Genomic DNA, 16,407 nt, shown 5'->3' with positions numbered 1-16,407 from the left:
CAAGTAAAACTGTCACCATATGCCTACATTCAATTTTACGAAGTATGCGAATTTTAACACATTACGATCGCGAAAAGAAGATTTTACTTTACTATAATTCATTTTATTTTCGAAAGAAAATGACCAAAATCCAATATGGCGGTGGTTGCTCCTGACAAAATGCTGTCGATGTCAACATACATGTACACCATCGACGACCTAGTTCTGGCTACCATAACTTTAAATGTCGCTTTTTATGATTGTTGACTGGCGCGACTTTGTACAGGTCTGTCAATACTAAATAAACTGTACGCTGAAGTTTCTTTAACTATCGAAGACCTTGACAATTTTGACGAGTAAACAGACAATTGCAGCGACTGACACTTTATTTGACAAAATATACAGGGCAATACGTTTTCCGACTTCGGACGACGAATTTAAGGACGCGCAGAACGTGTTTTTTATATAATGTTATGAGTATGCCGTGTGTGATCCGATGCATCAATGGCGCCCAGGTTAAAATCATTTCCCCGAGAACAGGGAACGACTAAAGTACAAACAAAAATCAAAACACGTAAGAACTAGATCTAGTATCTTACCTTTAATTATCCTTTAAAATCCATCTAATAATCCATTTAACTCAATAATTGACGATTTTGCATCTAGGGTCTTTAATAATTATTTTTGCATAGTTAAATAAAGACCCTTATGCCATTCTATCACTTTATTCAAATGAGTTTATGAACGCGATAAACTTTCTTCTTCGTCACACGCTACGTCATGTACTCTACATTACTGCTGTTCAAATGAACCGGAACAGTTTATCTAATAATAGCCGTTGGTAAACTCGGTTGCATTTGCAGATTTCTGCATACAAACATAATTATGTTTAAACTTGCACAATGTTTTATTTATCTATGGTAAATGCCCTTATTGTACGAGAAAATAATTTAATATATAAATACACAAAGAATGGAAAACATTCCAGTACATAACAGATAAATGAGTAGAAAATACCCGTGTACAAAATGGGACGTTCCCAATTCCAGTGTGGTGCTATTTTTACCATCTTATACTTTACACAGCTCTATGCCTAACGTGAATTAAATAGGAAAGCAAACATGGCAGATTATTCATGAACTGTGCGATATGTGTATGGTTTGTTGTACATTCTTAATATTTAAGTTAAATGTCAAAAGTATATGCTTTGGTTATAAACAATGCATATTACACGAAATAAGGAAAATGTGATCAATTGACAATTCAGATATGTCGACATACAGTTCATGTAGAAAACATGTGAAATAAGTCGCGTTTATAATAAATCGTCCCAAAACATGGGGAAAATGAAGCAATAAGTATGTCATTTTATGACGCCATCAATCAGCTGATTCATTATACGGATGGCGAAAAATTATGTCATATGACTTGATTTAAAGGTTGAAGGTCGTATAATTTTGAAGCTTAAGTTTTGTCGACTTTGTTTCTTATGAAAAATCATTCAGTGGTAAAGTAAATATAAATAAAAAATAACAAAACAAAAATCGTGTAATTTTATATTTTATTTCAACATTTCTTTTGGTGAATATGTCATATATATATTTTTCTGCAAAATATGCACATTTTCATCTAATGGGTGACCTTATAATTCGATCAATGAACCAAACAGTATCGACCTAATTTTAGCGCATATCGCATGACGTCATTTAAAAAGTAGTCCGTGCACGCGACAGGTATATTCCACAGTGTTGAATACAAGTAAGTATATTCCACAACGTGTTATACCGTCAATGTCGCGGTGAAAATGGGATATATGTGTCGTTATTGGCGTGCCGTTGTACTGGCGCCATTTAAACAAACCAACATGCCAGAACAATACGGCAGAAATCACACACAACACAATTACCACTAAGGTACGCACAATTTCCTCCAAACACTCGAAAAGTTCGCTCATCTAATGTAACCACCCTGGTCGGATATGAATCCCCGCATATCACCGTGTAAAAGTCAAGATTAGCATGCACTTCGTTAAAATGCGTCTTTCATAGATAATGCTCCGATAAGCCAAGTTGAAATGCTCATTACAAGTAAAATATAAGCAACGTGTTTCATGGGTTAGATTACTCGGATGAGGGTTGTGTTTCAAATATCACATGCTCGTCTCATTAAAAATCGTGCGATACATTTCAGCCTCGTTATGGGAAAACAGGGCCTAGCACAGGTGCATAAAGTGTCGTCATATTATTAAAACGCGCTCAAGTCGGTTTCTGGGTAGAACCACTACTTGTTGTCTTTTGAAAGATCTCAAGAACGCTCCAACGGAGGGGATTCAACCCGTTACCTCCTGGTCGCTAGGCGGACAACATATCCATATCGTCACGGAGGGGATCGAACCAGTTACCTTCTGGTCGCAGGGCGGACACCATATCCATAGCGTCACGGAGGGGATCGAACCAGTTACCATCTGGTCGCAGGGCGGACACCATATACATAGCGTCACGGAGGGGATCGAACCAGTTACCATCTGGTCGCAGGGCGGACAATATATCCAGAGCGTCACGGAGGGGATCGATCCCGTTACCTTCTGGTCGCTAGGCGGACACCATATCCATAGCGTCACGGAGGGGATTGATCCCGTTACCTCCTGGTGGCTAGGCGGACACCATATCCATAGCGTCACGGATACATTTTTGAAACTTGTTTATAAAAGTCCTTCCATATAGTAGACAATTTGTTGCTGTGTTAGATAGTCGATTTATGTTCACGAATGATCAGAAAATTTAATACACAAGTTTCGCTTTCTTGAGTGAAAACATGATTGAATGAATTAATTAAGTTATGGTTATGGGGGATCATATGCGCGTAAATGTTTACATTATTGGTTAATTAAGTTACAGGTTTTGTATGAATTTACATCATCTTGGAATTAATATAGTGTGACTGATGATCATTTGCTGAAGAAATAGATTATCAAATGACAACAACAAAGTTAGTTTTAGCTTATGCTTTTTCATCGTTTGTTAAGCTTTTAACAGGGTTTAACGGGAGAAATGTACGCGAAAAATAACGTCATGACGTAGGTACCGGTTGAAAATTATTGAAATTGTTCATAATTATATGTTCTCTGTTTGCAACTTTGAATTAACAGTTGTTTATCACTGACGTGTTCTCATAAACCGTATAAAAGCCTATAATACATCCAATTTATATTTAACTGGCATTAGTTTTTATAGACGTCACTGACATTTCTTCGATTAAAAACTGTTCATTTTTAACAAAGCACAGTTGTTAAGGTCAACATGGAACAAGCTAACACTACACTTGCACGAGTTGAGAGCGAATTTTTAAATGCTATATAAGGACTCTATATGATGTACTTAACATGATTAAATTATATTTAAGAATCGGGATGCATTTTGCTAGATTTCCATATGTGCCGACCGTCGTGTATTTGTTGGCGTAAGATGCTCGTTTCATATTCGGTTTCATATTCGTCAAATGGCACAAACATTAACTTTCACGCCTTACACACTCTTCATTTAACGAGTGAAAACAAACAGAGAGTTAAAGATACGCGCAATTCAATTTAACGTGCAATAGTCATATATATGAATATGTGTTAAAATGTGGTATGGTTTTAGCGTGTCAACTAATACAACATATGCAACGAAACATTACTTTCCCACTGACGGAATTTGGGACTCCCTGCCTATTAATGAGCATTAAGCCGCGCTCTGGGAAAACGGAGCTTAATGCATGTGCGTGAAGTGTCGTCCCATATTAGCCTGTGAAGTCCGCACATTTTAATCAGTGAAGACACTTCCCGCTTATGCATTAAACACTGGACTATACAGCCTAATATGGTTCGATACTTTACGCACATGCATTAAACCCCGTTTTCCCAAAGCGTTGCTTAATTGTATTAAATTAGTCTATATAAATCGTCAGATTCATATTGGCAAACAGGTATGAAAGCTTTCTTGTGTTGACTACTCTTTGAAAAAAAGATTCATTAAATCATGAGCCTCGCTCTGTGAAAATATAGTTAAACATATGTGCGTTTTTTGTCGTGCCTGATTATCATGTGCAGCCCAGAAAGGCAAATCAGGGACGACACCTTCCGCCTAAACTAGATTGTTGTGTAGAAGAGGCGTTCTTTGAATAACATATGCCGACTGTATAGGATGATCTGGTACGACACTTCACGCACAGGTATTAAGCCTTTTTTTCAGAGCGATGTTCAATTAATTAACAAAATCAGCATATTTAATAATAGTAGTAAAGACATGTGTTTGTACTAGTATTTAATTGCCTAGATGCACACTAAAACATGACTTAACAGTATTATTTTTTTTACAAAATATCAAATATTCACAGGGGATGACAAACATGGGAAAAATACAATATTAATACACATAAAATGTACATTTAAAATGAAACACATCGAAATAAAAGACGACTATGTAATTTGTGTATGGTATGTGCATTTAAACATAGAAATTTAAGGCATTTTAACACTTTTGTTGAATGAGATTTCGCGTTGAAAGAGTGTTTTGAAATTCAATCAAAACAACACCTTTATGGATATATTTACACATTTAACGAACTGAAACTGATCAGATGAACATCTTTTTGGGAAAACTGGGCTTTCTGCATGTGCGTCAAGTGTCTTCCCAGATTAGCCTGGGCAGTCCGCACAGGCCAATGAGGGACGACACTTTACGCATGTACTGCGTTTTCGCTAAACAAAGACATTCGTTGAACCTAAAATACTATACACGCGGAATGTCCACCTTCCCTGATAAGCCTGTGCGAACTTCACAGGCTTATCTGGAATGACACTTTACGGACTTTCATTAAGCCCATTTTCCCAGAATGAGGCTGTAATCTGCCATTGCACGTTGCCAACCCAGAAGGAAATCATTCGCAAACTAAATTCCAATGTAGAATGTATTTTAGAACATCTACAGACTACTCGTAATTTAAGGCCAGCATGTAAACATGTATTGATGAGAAAGTAAAACAATGTATTCTACTCAAATCTTATTAAATGAATATTAACGGGAATTATTTAACATAAAAACAACAAAATAATAACTGCTAGCATTCTGCACACGAGTAAAAACGTGCACTGGGAAAAACGAAAAACGAGACGATAGAGCTACGACAAAAATGAATATATGAAAACAGTATCGTGCCTTAATGGAATGCACATAAGGCGGGTAACTAAGATTAATGCTATCTTATAAAAATCAGATACACTATTCGTCGTAAAATCCCCGCAAGCTCACGCACGTGAATAACAACGTTAAAAGTCTTGGCAAACGACTTTGCGGGAGAAAAAAACAATCCGACAGGCAACCCCACGTACGGATTGTGTCATTTCTAGTGCGGCGTCCGCTTAACGCTGCCAAAGGCTGTACATCCTCTGCATCTCATCGCACGTGTAGGAGGCGTAGCTCGGCAAGCAATACCCGTAACGGTCGCTCAGGAGGAAATTTCCGCCGCCGGAAAACCTGATGCAGCACAGCGGCGAGTTCGATCCGTACTCCGTATCGCGCGCGCAGCAGGAGTCTCGGTAGAAGCCGCAGATCTGTCCCAGCCTGAAGCAGTTTTTGCTATGGAAGTCGCGGACAGCAAGAGCCGGTTCCGATATTTTGTCTTGTGATAGAGACGGCTCATTTTCCACGCCGACTCGTTTGGGATTTACTTTTGCGTTCCGGTTGTCCGGACTTTCGTTGCGCTGCTGTCTTATCTTCACGACGTCTCTGGTGTTAATTAACTTCTCGAGGGTTTCCACGAGATTTTTATTGGTGTCGCCACTAGCCTGGATGTTCTCGACTATGCGTATCGCTTCGTCGAGAGCAGCTGTACTCGGCCCACTGCCACCGCCGGAAATGGATCCAGAGAAGGCTCTGGCCATACCGTCGACATGAAGGGAACTTCCGTCTCTTAGCGAACTGCAATACATATATACGTGTGGAGAAGTGTATGTTCCTTTTTCTTGGAGTGTGTTGTTGAAAGAAATGGACACAACTTTTTTAATTCAAGTATGCATATCTTGATTGAAACTGTTCTGTGTTATAAGACAAAAATGACTCAAAATAATAAAAAATAAAACGTCCTAAATGTTGAAAAGGTGACGAAATCGTGTCGGTTTTTTTTGCTATTACAATTTGATGACCAACATGCTTGTTATACAAAGTATTATATTTACACAATGTCAATTTAATTGTTGACACAATGTCACCTTAAATATCCTTACTATATATATAAGCGGTAATTTCGCTCTAATTATTTTAAACAACTACATCATTCGTGCAATATCTTGTTTTATTGCTATGTACAATACAAATATTGCAATATTTGACTTAATAAATGTTCAAAATTCAAGGCACGAGTTACAAGGCATATAATGATCCTCGTTCTGAATGCATCTGCGTCAATCGTCGAACCATATTAGCTCGTGCAGTGTGCACAGGCTAGTAAGAGAGAACAATTTCCCCCTGCATAGGATTTTTTTAGCCGTTTTTAAACGAAACACTCCTTACAAGCAGATAATGATGTCTCTGATCAGCCTGTGCGGACTGCAAAGGCTGATATTGAGTGACACTTTGTCCCTTATTGCATTAAGCCCGGTATTTCTAGAAAGCGGCTCTGATGTACATGTACCTTGTCAGTGACTTCAAGAAATATTTCAGGCTTTCCTCGGACTCTTTATTCGCAGAAACATTGCCTAAAAATAATAAAATAATTTAATTAAACACATTTATTAGGCTATTGTAGTTGCGGAATGCCTTAGAGTTTAAAATTATTTAATAATCTTAAAAATACATGTAGTAATGCTTATTTTAAGATATTTGTTTAATCTTTAATGTATTTTATTGATTGGAGAAAGATGTTTGTGCTAATTCAGTTCCAGAAAATAAGTTATATTTATTTATTGTTTGTAAAAAGCTGTTCAACTTTGTCTCAATGAATTCGAATGATGTATAATACAGTAGACATGACAATCTGCAAACAGTGTTTTTTCCATATTTAAAAATGAGTAAACAATTGTAAAATTATAAATGTAATTTAAAACATCAACAACAAACAAACACACAAGCCACATTTAAATTCAAATCTAATTAATTAAAAAATCAGTCTGTAAGCAGGTAACAATATTTTCTCTTTCTAATGGTTTTGACCATATTAAGCACAAACAATCATTTGTGTTGCATTAACGAAGTTATTTATATCGAGTGTAAATAAGTATTTAAATATTATGCATATATAAATGAAATTTCAAGATATTTCATACGTAAACTAAACTAATTTCTCCAAATTCACAAAAAATAAAATGACATTAATGACCCCAACATTATATTATTTAAGGGACATTTGCACATATTTGCGCAATTTTGAAGTTGTCATTAAATATTATAATATTTATAAATATAAAAAAGTAAACATAAAAAACCAAATAGATCGAGTAAAAAACTATAATAAACTTAACGAAATAAAAAAGGTAAAAACTGGGCTCGAACCACTGACCCTTTGAGTAAAAGTCAAACACTTAATCCACTCGGCCATCCGTGCTATCGAAGCAAGTGTATTTTATTCTTCTTATAAGAAGTCCTGGCAGTGTCACTTAATTAAACGATAATAACATGACTCTCCAAATGTGGCAATAGTTCACGTAAGTAACGCTTTATAATTATCAGGTTTTTAAAAACGTCAAAATATTTATATAATGGATATTATAGAGAATAGTAAATGTTCAGCATTACTGTTTTCTCGCAGATATCATTACTACAACGAAAAATTGCGAATCTTAAAAAAAAATTGTCAATTTTGTCCATTAACCAAAACTTGAAAAGGTCCCTTTAAAGTATACCTAAACTTTTCAAAGTTTAAAAATAAAATAAAATAAAACCTTACCCCCGAACAACATAAACGTTATTATCAACACATAACACGTGCTCCTTGACTGTGAAAACATGTTTTGTTGCGTCTTGATATACCAGTTATTTATGTTTGATTTGATTCAAAATCTCTTTACATAACATACTATATCTGTTAAAAACTGTGTTTTATAGTATGGGTTAATCAACAATTCGCACGATTATTAAGAATTTGTCGTTTGATTGCCTGTTCGTGCGCAAATGTGATAAAACTTGTGTACATAACCAGAAGGCAAAATTTATTTTCATCTGCAAATATTACCAATTGAAATATTTTCGTCCCCGATAAACAAACACGTCTCGTTTTGAGACCTACAATTATTCATTGTGCATAATACAATAATCAAGGGTTCTTTTTTACGTTTGAATGTCCAAAGTCAACGTGACATAGACAACGCAAAACTTCACAGTCAGTCTGAAAATTGTTAATTATCTAAAAAACTTGTTTACTAGTAATTGATTTTCTAAAGGATTCTTGTTAGAGTTTTGTAACTCCATTTCCGGCAATTTCGGATGTCGACTGCATTCACACGACACAGGCCTATATTCAGCGTAGTGACTACTAGAAGGCAAGTGTCCAGTTGATATTACTAGTCTAAATTAACCAACCAGTGCCGAGACTAGCTAGACAACTAATGTGGCAGTATTTATAATTTTCATATAGAGGATATTTGTTGGATTTGATAGATTATCGATTTTTATTCACGAGTAATCATGGATTTTTTTAATCACGATTGAAATAAAATCGATTTTCCACCAAATCCAACAAATGCTCTTTATATGCTTTGCATACAAATGATTATAAGTAATTTTGCTAAAATAATAACGTCGCAATTTCATGAAAACGGTGTCATTTCACAGTATAACTGTGAAAAATATCGATACTAGTAATTGTCACTTTTAATTTCCACTGTTTGAAACAGTGATTATTAGTTTTAAATTAATTTAAAAAAAAAGTGTAATTCACTGATATTTCTTTATAAACAACCGGAAAACATAAAATAAAATACAGCAACGCATATATATACGACATTATATAATTATTAGATAAAGAATTTACGAACACAATCATTGTAATTATATCGAATTCCACGGTTTCCTGGGGCCCCTATGGGTCGCGGGGCCCATAGGCAGTCGCCTACTCTGCCCAATGTGTAATCCGGGACTGGTTGCAGCTGGGGCAAGGTTTGTCGTCTGCGCTTTGTGGGAGTACAGGGAGTTTCGAAAAACCATGTTTATGGACTATGAGAGCCTCGTTCAGCGAAAACTGGGCTTAATGCATGTTTTTAGAGTATCGTTCCAGTCAGAGGTAGGATGATAATTACGATTTTGTGACCAATACCAACACAATTTTTCTGCACGTACGGGGCCGAATTGTGTTTAATAATAAATTCCGCTCGCATTCCAGCACATCAACAAGAAAGTCACCTGCGTTTATTTCGTATTAATATTCGCTCTATATCTCGACTTTGCTCGCTACACATTTTTTTTTGCGGTGTGACATATGATCTAGTTACAGCTCCACTAAGAAGCAAATAAAGTCGAGTTATAATGCGAATTTAAATTTAATTAATGAATTTAAACAATAAATACATGCAATAACGGGTATACAATGGCGAAAAATACCTGTCTCGGCATGGGCGTCGCCATCTTGTTTTCCACTTCATTACCCCAGCTGTAATTGGTCGAAATGAAGTTGCAACGATCTCATTAGTAGAATTCATCTTGTGATCCAAGCCCTAAGTGGACTGCAAGTATTATTTATTGACTGCGGCCACAACGAATGCTTCAAACTGTATGTATATTGGGTCGGATATATCAATTCATGCTTCAAACTCTATGTATATTGGGTTGGATGTATCAATGCATGCCTTAAACTGTATGTATATTGGGTCGAATGTATAAATTCGAGCCTCAAACTGTATGTATATTTGGTCGGAAATATCAACTGAATTATTAATTAAAACAACAACAAGTGGTGGCTTAAATTATTTTACACAATTGTGTGTATATGTTCATTTAAACTGTTGTGTGCGCTATTTGGATAACTCCATCATTTAGAATAATAGTATCCGTTTAATTTGAGAGAACCACGTGGTTTACAACATAGGTTGAAGTACCGCTATATATGATTGGTTTATTGCAACCTTCATATGACGTAAACCGCATGTCTAGATAAAAATCGTATATTTAACCGTTTGAGAATAAACTGCATCCCTATGTTTCTATACATGCAGCCAGTTACAGTTCATCAGGTACGACATTAACCGAACGTTTATATCAATATAGAACATATCGGGCTAAGTAATATGATTTCCCTAACTAAAAATAATTTACAATAAGGCGGCATACATAAGAATGTGGCGTCCTGTCGACAGTTAGCAACAACACGATCGCTTACGGCCGTACATATTTCATCGACAACAAACTATATCGAGTAACAATGACAATACTTTTGATTTGTGGTTTTTAATTCAGAATAATACTAAAATGTGCTTTTTGCTCAGTTTTACATTAAAACTTTTACATGGAAGATTGGTAGTAATGAAGTTGTAATACTGTAGACCGTTAAATTGTTTACGAAATATATTTCTACTGACCAAACGTTTACCGACCAAACGTTAAAAAACGCGTTGAAGTAAGTCAAACGAAAAACGACCTGATAATTATTATTCGTCTAGGTTCTATACACCCGAATGCGTGTAAAATCTCTAGCAAAGACACGTATGTTGTTTATTTATTTATTTAAACATATTTTATTTCCAAAATAGTTACACAACTACAGAACATATATAGAAATACAACTGTTTTGAAAAAAAGGGTAGGACCTAAAGTTCTAACAACATTATTGGTGGTCTTTCCCTGTTGTGTTATTTACATTGCATATATTCGTGACGATAGCGTGATTTTGTAAAGCTGTAAGTTACATGGTCAAGATTACATTTGTATTAAGAGAGCAAAATACAAGTGCGCAAGTAAAATACAAAAGAAAATCATGGTTTGTAAAGCATTGGAAATAAAACATACAGTACAACCTTGAGATTGTGAAGTCCTGTCCAGAAGAATAGCGTATGTTGTATTAACTGATGATAATTTAGTAACCTTTGTATTATTGTTTTAGTGGAATAGGGCTTCACATGCTTCGATCGCTTAATGACTGACACATTATTTACACCCGTTTTTGACACCAGTAATAGGAAATAGTAGACAACAGTTCGAAGTAGATATCTAAACCATCGCCATCGGCATCATCTATGTTATTATTGTCAACATCAAACATCGAATATATTATGTTGTTCACTCATCAACAACATCAATTGGTTGATACCATTGCGAATTAGTGGGGAAACGCACGTTTAGCGTTCAAAACCAGAGTGTGTCACGCTTTGCGATGCTTAAAACTGACGTCGGGAAATTCGGATCCGTCTTGATCAATCGGTAGTGCGCTGGACTGCATATTAACCGCGCTATGCGTAAACGTAAAGTGTCGTCCTACACTAGCCTCCGCAGCACATAAAGCCTTATTGTAGACGAAACTTTCTACTGTTATTGTAGCTTTCGATTAAATGGAGTTGTTGTCGTAAACATTAAGTGAGGCGGAAAGTGTCACCCCTGATTAGCTTTGGCCCTGTACGGACAACACAGGCTAATCTGAGACGAAACTTAACGCAACGCATTAAAACCCGTTTTGTCAATGCGCGAAACTACATATCCATTCTCTAATTGTGATTTGTCCGCTTTATTGAATTTTAAAGTCCTCAAAGGTGTTTGTACCAACACATTTTTTTCTTATAGAAATCTTGCAATCCAAGCAGCATAAAAACGCGCCCTACCATCGGTAACACGAGTGTATAATATGTAATTGTATCCGTACATACGATAACTGCTAATGCTATCGGAAATAAATAAACATTACTGTTATAACACCAAGCGGTATAAAGAGTGTATGTTCATTAACAACCCAACTATTTTGAACGAAAAACCTTTTAAATGAATTTCGTATGAACGGACTTTTTTGATTTAAAACGAACTTCACTTTCTTTTATTGGGACTAACGATGTTTTTTTAGAAACACTTTAAATATTTATTCAGCGGACGCTTTAATTATACCAGGACATCACGATAATTGTGTCTGTAATTGGTGGATTGAAATATTGCATGGCAACTCTTCAACAAAATAATATGTTTGTAATACATTATGAATTCAAAAGAATTCAACGTCTTGCATCAGTTTTATGTGATCAAAGGAGCTTCGTTATCGAAAAAGTAGGCTTCATGCATGCCTAAAGTGTTTTCTCAGATAAGGCTGTGCATTCCACACACGCTTATCAGGGAGGACACTTTCCACTTTTTAATTTATATTTTTAAGGAGATCGCTTCTCAACGAAAATCAGTTCTGGCGGAAAGTGTCGCACCCGATTTGCCGGTGCGTAAACTTATTTTGAATTCTAACTGTAATGAATATAATAATTGCGCAGGCTAATTTGGGACGACACTTAACACACATGCATTAAGCCAAGTTTTCTAAGAACGTTGCTCGAATATACGTTGAGTTTAATTATTCACACAGCCATATACAGCCAATATTATATTTTTCTATACCAAGGAAAGCGATAAATAACTGAATTAAAAACAAACAACTCATTATCGTCATTACACGACACGTCATAGGGCATACAACTATCACGTACTATGTTAATGTTTATTCAATGCAACATGTTGTTATTTCATGCCTCATTAACGTCGTATAAAGAGACCAAATACGTCCGCGTTTATCGTGTGTCGCACGTCATGCCGGGATTCTTGAGTTGACATAGGCCGAAATCGCTTCGACCGGAACCAGAAGCTGTCCGCGTGTAGCACAAGGGTACTTGGGAACCATAGGCGTTGTCAGACCAGCACTCCGAGTCCACTTCCGACTTTGCATAACTCTCCCGTAAGAGACACTGACCGGCGTTATTTCGGCCCCAAGACGAGCCGGGGGTGGTGCCGTAATTTGGGGCGCGTGTGTAGCTACCGCGCCATGATTTAACCTGCTTAGGTTCTGTTTTGGTGTTTGTGTAGGTTTGTCGATCAGAAGTGGAGCTGACCTGACCATTCGGTTTATTATTATTTTGATAGGACTTCACGTTTGAGAAGTTTGGCCATGAGCTCTGTTGACCGTTTTCGATTTTACCGAAGTCGTCCTGAAATAGTTTTCCAACGTATGTGTTCGAGTGGTCGGACTTTGCGATTGCGGACGGCTTAGAATATTTGTTGTCGTTGAAGGTCTGTACCGATGGGTTATATACTCTTACCGAACTTCCGGAAGGAAACCTTTGCCATGAGTTCATTTGAGCGCCGCCTGCGCTCGCAAGAGCTTCTTTAATCACATTGTTTACGTCAACGTTTGATCCGTCGTTGTAGGTTTGTACCGATGGCGTATCTACTTTTACCATATTTCTGGAATAAGAGGTTTGCCAAGTGTTCTTTTGCACGCTGCCTGCGTTTGCAAGAGCGTCTTTAACCGGTTAACCTTATAACCTTTATATTGGACCGGTTATTCCAAGTTTCCGAAATATTTACCTTACTATTGGACCGGTTATTCCCAGTTTTCCTAATATTTACCTCAATATTGGACCGGTTATTTACCTTTCTATTGAACCTTTAATTACCAGATTCCTAAAATCTTTACGTGAAAAGTGGACCAATATTTAGACCAAAATCTTTAATGCATACTGACATTACTTGGTGTTCATATATAATGTATCACGTTATTATGTTGCTGCTCAATTGGTTTACATCTTTGATAAGTTGTCTTCGAGTGTTACATTTTCAATAAAATATCAAATACTACATATTGCGTAATGTTAGTATAACGATTTCTTTTCTTGACGACCGGATGTAATTATGTGTTTGTTTTCGTCTGTAAATAGGGGTTATTGGCAGTTCAGAATGTAATATGTAAAGCTCAAGTATAGTTTTCCTTTATAAGCAATTATTTAATAAGTGGGAATCCAAATAAAATACAAAACAATTTAAATATAATAGGTAGATCCGCCAGAGCCAGAGTTTGCATTGCTGTTCGAAACTTTGACATCACGATAATTTTGAACCGATGGCGTATCTGCCTTGAACGACGTTTGCCAGTTGTGTGCATTTTCTGTGTTTCCGGCGTTTCCTATCGCGTTTTTAAGGATGTTATTGACGTCAATATTGGATCCGTCGGGGTTTGAACTGCTGGAAGAAACTTTAACGTCATGATAGTTTTGAACCGTCGGAGTATCTGCTTTGAAGTAGTTTCTGTTCGACAACTTTTGCCATTTACCCTGTTTGTTACCTCCAGCGTTCGCGAATGCGTCTTGCATTATTTTTGAGACGTCGACGTTCGACCCGTCGTCAGTGTTGGAAGTGACTTTGACGTCTGTGTATGATTTGCCGTCATTGTAGGACTTGAAGTTAGTGCTCGGGAAAGACTTAAAGAAGTCTTCGAAATTCGCCGGAAACTTTTGGTTCGTTTTGCCGGTCGCTGAGTTGTAGGCGCGCGCAACATCGCTCCGGTTGTCTTGGTTGGTGTACGAAGCAGTCGTACTGGATGCCGACTTGATAAGGTCTGCTACGCTGTCGGGAATTTTATCATTCGAGTTGCTTAAAGCCGAGTGTATGAAAGCAGCAACGTTCGCGGGAATCTCTTGGTTGTTCGTGAGTTGCGTCAAGCTGCTACTGACTTCCGGTTTGTTATTCAGACGTACTGACGTCTTCCCACCGTCAATGTCGCCGACAGCCTTCGTTAGGACGCTTATCGCCTTGTCGAGGTCCGCGTCATTGTCATCGACAACGCCTCCCCCGCCCCTACGTCCGGTTTGGTCCCCGCGATACTTTTCCCACCCTGTTTTACTGCCATAGCGACCGTCATCATTTCGGGTGTCTGTAAGTGATCTGCAGTTAAAATAGAGTACAATATTTCGAAAAATAAAGTTAACCCATACAAAATCAATGCTCCTTACATCAATAGCCGCAATTTCAAAGCTAGATTTGGTCTGGTAACATAGATTTAACGCGATACAAAATGCTCGTTTCTATTTTTTTGTGTCACAATATTTGCATGTGATTTTCCGGCTACGATACCAGAACAATTACGAACGAACGCGAGATTTGCTTCGGGAAGCTTCGGAGCACGACGTAGTTCTAATGTAGTTCAATAAAACTTAACCTTGCACTGACAACAGTATCGATTTTGCTACCTGCGCGTTGCTATCCACGACTGCACCTGAATCTGAAACGGAAATGGAAAATATATAAGCATGCGCAGTTGAAGTTAAAGGTTTAGATGAACATCTTTTTTTAATATTTTCTGAATCGAGTTTCAAAATGGTGTGGATTTAATAAAGCAATTTAACTGGCAAATTTTGTAGGGTTAACTAATAACTTAACCCTTTCGAGTGTTTAATTTTATTAAACATGTATTGGAATGTCAATAGCTAAATATGTAAGTTGTTTACGGTTAATATACGTATTCCCCCCTCCCTGCTTCCCTTTGGGCTACTTAGACAAGTTACAATTTTAAAAATTATAATGTCAATGCTTTTGCAAATAATAAAAAAACGACTTAAAAACTCTACAAACAAACCTACTGAATTATTCGAGCAGTTAAAATGATTATTTGTTTGCTTTTTTTCTTAAATAAATGTAAGAGGACAACTGCTCATTTTACCATCACGTGTACCGTGTGAACAATTAAATTTACACGGGATATCAAGACGACAAATTAGTGTTTTAGCGATAATAATAAAGTGATTTAAAAAGAAACACCAAGTTTTTATAATTATGCTTCAAAAACAATAAATATAACATAGCAACATGCCAAATGTGGGCCTCGTATTTTAATTAATGTGTCGATTATCTGAATTACAACATCTCTCCAACATCTCTCATTTTACGAAATGACAATATTATGTGTTTATAATGAGATATTGGTTAGTTATACGTTTTCAACCTTGTATAATGCATTGGAAAAGTTCACATTTGATCTACGAAAATGCCGGTGTGTTTGAAAATACAAATATCATAACATTAAACCTATTGTTAAATAAAATAAAAATCTTCCCTCAGCAGTTACCGATGCAATCATAAGAAACATATTTCAAGATCTGGACTACGTATAGGATTGTTATGTTTTTCTAATTGAATGGAAATCAGTGCAATCTTTAACAAAAACCGTAATTTCTTTATTGTTTAGTGTTTAAGAGTCCATAAAGTCAAAAGTCCATTAAATATCCGTAATATTACCTTTTAGGGTAAGCAAAACGAAACCATTTAATGTGACTTTTCTCAACGTTCTGCACAGTTTAAATATTCATGAGTGCAATATTACAAATAAAAACCATGTAGCGACACATAAGGCTTCCCGATTGTTTCAAGAAACTGGTAAACGGTATAGAATGCATAAATTACATTTTATAACGACACTAGTTAATAAATCATGTATGAGCCACTCGCATGA

This window comes from Dreissena polymorpha, chromosome 7 (assembly GCF_020536995.1).
Source record: "Dreissena polymorpha isolate Duluth1 chromosome 7, UMN_Dpol_1.0, whole genome shotgun sequence".
Lineage (NCBI taxonomy): Eukaryota > Metazoa > Mollusca > Bivalvia > Myida > Dreissenidae > Dreissena > Dreissena polymorpha.
The sequence above is the reverse complement of the archived record's forward strand: the minus strand, read 5'-3'. Positions refer to the sequence as shown.